Genomic DNA, 8,154 nt, shown 5'->3' on the forward strand with positions numbered 1-8,154 from the left:
GGGCGCCGGCCTGTCGGCGCTCTTCTCCAACTTGTACCTCTACGGATACTGGCTCCCATCAATATGAGTAAGTTAGTATTTGTGTTTCCTATCTTGCATAGTACTTTTGTTTGAGTGAGATCAATTCTCTTACTCGCGGATTCATCGCTCTGTATTTATATAGTATGCCATAGGTTGCTATGGGAATTCAGATGTAGTCAGGCTATGGTAGTAATCAGTAGCGTAAACGTGGTGTCTAGACTAAGGGTTACCTTTGTTTGCCTTATATCCCACAGTCTATGAGGTAGGCTGCAGGTGGTGACAGCCCTGTTGGTCCTTAGTAGCCCTCCACGTTCGGATATAGCGTAGAGCCATTGGCCTGAGTCTCCTGACCATTTCAGGGGTAAGCCGGTGCCCGAAGCGAGTCTTAATCGTGAGATCGACCTTTAACTTATCCTTAGTGCTACCACAGGAATCCTCTCCAGTCTTGCCACCTATCCTTGGCGTGTCCTTGGACCGACTGAGTTAGGAACTAGTGCACACGTGTTCCCTGTGAAAATAATACCCTTGAATACTCACGGGTGAAAGCTACGACGGTATCCGTACGCTTGCGGATTAATTCGCATCATTAAAATACCCAACAAGCTTTATGGTGCCATTGTCGGGGAATGGTTGCTGTTCTGACTTCGAACATAGTTGGTTCTCCTATATTTTCAAATAAAACAAAAAAAATTTCCCTTTCTTTAGCTCTACCTTCACCCCTGCTACCTTTTCTATCCTCGTATCTCTTTGCTTTTCTTATCTCTACCTCTACCCCCGCAACCCTTGGAAGGTTGTCCTCGTACACACCTTCCGTCCCTGTGGGGTGAGTCTTTAGTACTACTACAAAGCATAGATCTTGTAACACACTCTAGCATATTTACCAATATGTTACAGACAAGATGCCTGAGAACTCAAAACAATGTGTTACTATATGTTATAGATGAAGGTTGTAACACTTACTGCTTATTCTATAAAATTGTGTTACAAAAAACAATTGTGGTAACACAAAAGTAATGTTACACTTAAACTGTTACAGATATGAAAAGATTTTGTAACGCATAGAAATATGTTACAACTAAAGTGATACAAAGATCTATACCCACTACATCACATATGACAATGATCGTCTGTTACGAATACCTTATGGAAACAGAGCTATTTCTCATTGAATGATATTGTCCATGTTGTTTTGTAGCATTTGTTACAATTTTGGGATAAAAGTGTGGTGTGCGATGTTTAGATCATCTAAAGTGTCAAGTATGTGACAAAGATCATATTAGTGCTGGTCCGCCATATCTTTTATTTTTAGGAGATTTTTTTAATAAAAATTTAATAAAATAATAAAATAATTAATCATATATCTCTTTTTATCTTATATGTTATCGTATCTTATATCTTATCTTATCTTATATCTTATTTTTATTTATATTCATATCTATTAGTAAATCGAGTAAGGTTTTCACCCAAATTTTTAGTTGGTCGGTTTCGTGTCATAGATAGGTGGATCTTAGTCCATTTCGTATGCGAGTCGAACCCCCCGTCCACTACTCGATCACGTAGATTCCTATAAATTAACGCACGAGCATCTATACATATTCGATATTTATACCAATTTTATTAGTTGTAACGCACAGGCATAATTGTATAGTATACAATACAACTAATAACAACAATGATATTAGACAAAATTTTGGTGCAACATTTGACCTAAGAGTGGTAACTGACCATCAAATTTGATCTAGATAATTTAAGGGTCGGGTCCTAAAAGTGTCGGGCTCTAATTCTATATAATTTAGATCTAAAAATTTAAATGTCAAGTTGAGCTGTAAATTAACCGCTAGGGCCATGACCCGTTACGGCCCCAAATTTCATCTGGTGCGCGTGGTTCTGCCAACTACGCATCTCAACCATCCGATCTTCTCCCTTGGGATGTGGATCCTCCGCCCCTCCGTCCGACCCGTCGGCTGGCCTCGCACACCTAGGGGTGGTAAAGGGTCCAAAATTTTGAACTAAAAAATATAATGGCTGGGCCTTAAAAGGATCGGACTCTAATCTTATATAATTTTGAACTAAAATATTTAAAAATCTTGTTTGGCTGTCAAGAAATCATTACCACCATGATCCATTGCCACCCCTGCGCACACCCCACTCCTCTCGACGGTTCCCAGCGACGGCCCGCCGCCGGCCGCCTTGCCGCCCTCCCCATCACTGCCAGCTAGCCGCCCTACCTCTCCCTCCACTCCGCCCTTTGCCAAACCCTCACGCCTCTCTCCCCTCTCTCGCGACTCGCGAGCGCGGCCGCCTCCGGACTCCGCCTCTTCGCCTCGCGCCTGCTCCCCAGTGCATCCCGATGCATTCGCGCTACCGTCAGCCTCCCTCGATGCCTGCACTGCCTCCCCGCCGAGAACCTGCACCTCTCCCTCCTCCTCGAGGAGCTCGTGGTCTCCGAGCAGAGCAATCTGGCATCCGTGGTGGCTCTAACACCGCCGCTGAAGCCCGTGCAAGCCGAAGCAGCATCCGGATGCGCCCCAAATAGCATCTCCATACGCTCGAAGTGGTTCATCTCGCCAAAGCAGCCACTGCGCGAGATCCAACCACAGCGCATCCCCGGGGAAGGAGGTTAGACCCCAAATCTCACTATTCGATAGCTGCAATTTCACATCGCCCAGAACCTTGCCTGTTCAATGTTCCTCTCGCTAGAATTTGCACATAACAAATCACTGGTTCCTGAAATTTGGTAATAATCGGGAAGCAGTTTGGCTTATACTGCAATTAAATTGGGGGAGAACTCAACACTAAGCTTCCAAAATCACTGGTAATTCTCGGTTGGCATTATCAGGCATTTACAACTGCATAAATGGTCAGGATATGTTGAATGGATTTAAGTCAGAATAGTGTACTGAAATTTCGAAAGCATGCAGCTCATGGTAACACAGGGCAGGCATTGCTGAATTCAACAAGTTGGAATTACACCTCGAACTTTTTGCTCATGTTTTGCATCTGCTTATGCTGCAACTGGATGTTGAGATATGATCTTTAATTTTGGGAATGCCCAAAAAGGTGTGGTGATGTTATGTTTGCTTCGTTTTGGTCAATCTGAATAAGCAAAATTTATCCTACAAAAGCTGAAGTAGCAGCAATTCGTCCGGCGATGTTATACGGTGCTGAATGTTGGCCTACAAAAAGGCGACATGTCCTGCAACTGAGTGTAGCAGAGATGCAGATGTTGCGGTGGTTTTGCGGTTACACAAGGAGGGATAGAGTCCGGAACGAAGTTATTCGGGATAGGGTCGGGGTGGCACCAATTGAGGAGAAACTTATCCAGCATCAGCTGAGATGGTTTGGACATGTCCAACGAAGACCCTGAGGCGCCGGTGCGTAATAGGTTTCTTGAGCGGGTCGATAATGTAAAGAGGGGTAGAGGTAGACCTAAACTGACATGGGATGAGTCGGTTAAGAGAGACCTTAAGGATTGGAATATCTCTAAAGAGATAGATTTGGATAGGAGTGCTTGGAGACTAGCTATCAATGTGCCTGAACTTTGAACTTATTTCTTTTGGGTTTCATCTCTAGCCTACCTCAACTTGCTTGGGAAAAAAGGCTATGTTGTTGTTGTTGTTACACGGATTCTATGTTTGATGGACCTTGTCGCTGGGAATGGCGATCACAGGACACAGGGGGAAGGAGAAAGATGACGGGGATGTGGAGAGGGCAGGGTGCTCTGAAGACGGAGCTGTGAAACAAGTGGGAGCGCAGCGCGTGCCCCTATGACGGGTGGTGCAGGTTCACGCACGGCATGGAGGAGCTGTGCCTCATGATCTACTACCCCCGCTGCAATGCAAGACCCTCGTGGGCCAGTTGTTCGCCGCTGCCTCCGGCTGCCCCTACGGCCATCGCTGCCACTTCCGCCACTCCTTGCCGTCCACTGCTGAGTCCTGCTAGGCCGCCGGCGACCGTCCGCCACCTACTGCTGCCACGTAAGCGCAATGCCTCTTCTATCCTCCTGGTTATCAAGTTCCGGAGCTGCTTTGCTCATTCATACTAGGTCAGTTATAGCTTAAATAAAGTTAGCTCTTAAAGTTCCGAAGCTGCTCTGCCTGCTACTAAGAGTGCTGCAGTGACTAGGTATTGTGCATTTGGTACTTTTTGTTACTCTAGAATTCTGTTTTTACAAGTATATAGCTTTACATAAATACATGGGTACAATTCATCTGCAGTGCCTAAAATCTGGTAGCACTTCCCAGGATCAAGCAATGTTCACCTCAAATTTGTGCATATTTCTTGCAACGATACTGAAGTAATCTTCTTTGAAACCATATTTGACTGAACATTAGAGCCTCGCATAAGGGGCATCTTTTAGGTGCCTCTTAGAAAAAAGGTCACCAAGAATTTCATTAGCCTTCCATCGAATGACATGGTAAATATGTGTACCATTAATCAACATTTTATCTGAGATGTTATATTAAGTTCGATTGTTAAGTTTGATATTGTTTCAAATTTCTTTAGCTCTATCTCTGGTTAATCTTATTCATGCCAAAGGAGTACTGCTTGTTTGGTCTTCCAATTGTGTATGCTATAGTTGATTTTTTAAATATTTAATATTACAACAAGCATAATTTCTATATGCAGGTTGATATGATCAATGGCTGAATTCTTATTTGGATGCATTCAAGAATGGATCAAGAAACAGTGAATTTGTTTCTCAATACTTATATATTTGAATTTTCCTTTCCAATAGTACAGATTGTGTACTCTTTGCTATAGTGTATATTTGTCCTAGGTGAGACATGCCCTTACTGTAGAACATGTTTTCCCCTGGTTTTAGAAGTTTTTAGCTCTTGGGGGTATTGGTCGCCTTTTGGACTAGGGTTAAGGTTTTGCCCTCGTCGCTATTCTCAGCATGCCATCAATCTGCACAGTTCCTTTTCGTGCTCCTAATGATCTCAAAAAATATCAAACCTTTACATGAGTTGGAGAAGAGTTAGAGATCTTTCCATGGCCGCAGAGAACATCTCAATCGGATTTAAGATGAGGGAGAAACTAAGGTTGGAATCTGACTGTTTTTCAGTCTCGTAATTCTGAGCAGTGTCTGTCAACCTGAAGTTTTGGAAATATTAATGGCGTTTTTGGACTTTCTAGTAGTTAAAAGAGTTGTAGATAATTTCATAGAATTTCCAGATTGGTAAAGATCATGTTCATCTGAATTTTGGAGCTTCAGTTATGACTGTTTTAGTAGGACTGTTCTGCAGAATCTGTCAGATTGTCAGATTAATGTTCACCTCGAGTTTATCCAATGCTAATGATTCTTCCTACACTTTTTGATAACTACAAAGTTGTAGGCTATGAAGTTATCTTTCTTGTGGCTAAATATCAGAATTTTTCACCATCAGAATTAAAGACTCAAAAAGTGAAGCAATAGTGCTGCTGTTTTCACTAGATTAGCATATCATGATGTGAGGACGTTGGGTTTGGGCGTAGGATCGCTTTACTCAATGTTTTTTATTTTTAAACTGTGTTTGTTTTGGTGCTGAGGTATGTTTGTGAACAGGTGGTGCATCTTCGGACCATGCTTAACTCACAGTCTTGATCTTTGGTGAAGGCAAGTAAACGTAGCGATGTGGTCTACTCGCTTTAGCTTTGTTATTTGAATTGCCTCCATTAAATTTCAGAAGCTTACACGAGCCAGATAAGATCTGAATTTTGCTTTATTTGTGGATTTATATGTTTATCCACTTGTGGCTTTGCTCTTGGAGTTATAAATTTTGGAGGTATATGAAGTTCATGCATTGCAATCATACTTTTGCACTCTCATATTGAAGATGCATATGAAGAAACCGTAGCCGGATTGGTGCGGTAAGTACCGGTACAGCAACGCACGTTGAGATATAGCAATGTGGTTGCAGCCCTCACTTCCTTGGGATTTGTGGGTAGAAGTGAAGTCTTTCCATTGCATTGCACCATAAGCACATGCATTGAAGCATTCATAATGCATTGCACAATTTGCATATGCATTGAAGCATCATTACGAAGATCTCTACCTGAAGTTACACTGTCTTAGTATGATGCTTATTCTATATGAAATTATTAATCCAATGTTTAATCAAATTATGATTTAAATAGCTTGGTTAAAGCCGTTTTTTTGCTGATATTTTTCCATAAACCTCACACTTGATGTTTTCCCTCACAGGTGCTTGAGCTTGGACGTTGCATGCTTGGGATGGAAGTAGCAGCACGTGTGCACACACATATCAATTTTTGTTGAACCAATGTTTTATAATAAAATATTTGGATGTGGAGATTCTGATGTTGTTTTAAAATCTCTCGTGTGGTTCAGTTTGTCAAATATTTATTTCACTTCTGTGAAATTTTGTTAATCTATCTGAATGATTTATGTTGCTTCCGCGTACTCTGTTATGTTCTTGTGCTGCAGTGTCGTAATTCTCTAGAGGATTGTTGTGTTTTTCTTCTGGGGTGTTACAGTTAGTATCAGAGCTAGGTTATAGGTTCTAGACTTAAGTTGTTATGATAATTTTTTGACCAACAATAAAACTTGACACACTTGTACGTGTAGGAATGGGAGTTTTTATATAAAAGTGCAATTCCTTTCCTTGCTTTATCTTTGGCTTGTGTTATTATTGTATTTATGTGTTTATGTTGTTTGTGCTGTTATTTTAAATAGTTGTAAATATCTTCTCTTCAATGGTCTAAGAATTGGAGGCTTTTGTTGTTATTGTGGCCTGTAAGATCCAATAGGTTTTGAACCCTATAGAATAGATTAAGTTTGGCTTTGCATATGGGTTGAGTGGAGGGCCCCCACAATACCTCTCTGCTTTGCCAAGTAAGGTTGGTCGAGGGTTAGGTTGACTCAACTATTTATATTCAAAGGAAATGGTTCAATGACGGATGGATTGGCCACCATGTCATGCATTGTAACTATTTTGTCTTGATATATCAAATGGGTGGGTCATTGTGTGCCTTGTCCTATAGATTGGAGTGACGACATTTGAGCCAAACCTTAGCCTGGTGTAGGTTTCTTTGCACTGTATTCAATGTCCCCAGTTGGTCGTCAAGGTGAGGTGTTAATAGACTGAGGTGGAGTTCTGTGAGGTTATTAGTGTTTCAGCCTAGTATTGTGCTTGGTGTTAGTTTGCATGCTTAATGTGACTTGAAGTCACGGAGGCTTTGTAGCCTTGTTTGACTAATCTATGTGTTTTAGTGGTCTTGATGGCTGCAATAACTATCTAAGTGGTTTTGTTTTAACCTACCATAGTGGTTCAGTTGATTTAATAGCAGAAGTGTATCAAATATTCTTCTATTCACATAGCTTAAATGACATTCTATAATACGGTGCAAGTGACAAATTTGTGAGGATGATGACTTATAATTGCTCTAGGCTAGTGCCTATAAGGACAATAGTTTCGGAGGTTGTTTCATGGTGATTTTATCATCCTTTATTGGGAACCTGCCATGATTCACACAATGTTTCAAAAATATGATGTTATGAAGCATAAACCTTATTGGTTGGTGTAGCATGGACATTCTAGAAGGCATCTACTAATGGAATAAAGATGCGATGCCATGTTGGTGTGAGTCTACAAATATAGTGGTAGCTGACCTAGTGCTGCCGGTTGTTTAATGATGCTCGTGTCAAGGGAAGCTCTAAGACATTCTTGCTTTGAAGGAGGAAATGTTGTGGTGTCACTTTGATGATTCTTCATGAGACTTAAGTTCTCTGATTTCTCTCCTATATTCTCTGATGGATCGAGTTGAGCTAAGAAAGTGAAGCTAACTCTTAGCTTAAAGTTTTAGGTTGTGGTGGAGGTATGAGTAGTTGTTCTAGGGTCTTTGATGAGAAGGTTAAATAAAGTATTCTCATTAAGTAGATTATTTGAAGTAAAGTTTTGATGTGTGGGCGGATACACATGCCAATTGAAGTGTTTGGCATGTTTGCTATATCAAAAAAAGGTTTGTTTACTTGACAATGTGACATCATGTGGTTGGAGCTACAAGTGAAGAAAGTATAATGCTTGGATAGTGTTGTCCTAATGGATCCATATGTGATTCCTTAGTCTTTTCTTTTTCGTTAATTGTGAAGGAGTTCAAGTGTTTTACCATCATCTACAAGAAGTCCAA

The 8,154-nt window shown here is 41.1% G+C and overlaps 1 long non-coding RNA gene across 1 annotated transcript; it reads left to right on the forward strand.

Annotated features, from left to right (window-relative positions):
- Positions 1 to 2,138: 2,138 nt before the first annotated feature.
- Positions 2,139 to 6,427, forward strand: LOC120644412. The gene is made up of 3 exons (XR_005663733.1): positions 2,139 to 2,640; positions 3,692 to 3,998; positions 4,651 to 6,427. It is a non-coding gene; the product is annotated as an uncharacterized LOC120644412 (long non-coding RNA).
- The last annotated feature ends 1,727 nt before the right edge of the window (positions 6,428 to 8,154 follow it).

Source organism: Panicum virgatum, chromosome 8K (genome assembly GCF_016808335.1).
Source record: "Panicum virgatum strain AP13 chromosome 8K, P.virgatum_v5, whole genome shotgun sequence".
Taxonomy (NCBI): domain Eukaryota; kingdom Viridiplantae; phylum Streptophyta; class Magnoliopsida; order Poales; family Poaceae; genus Panicum; species Panicum virgatum.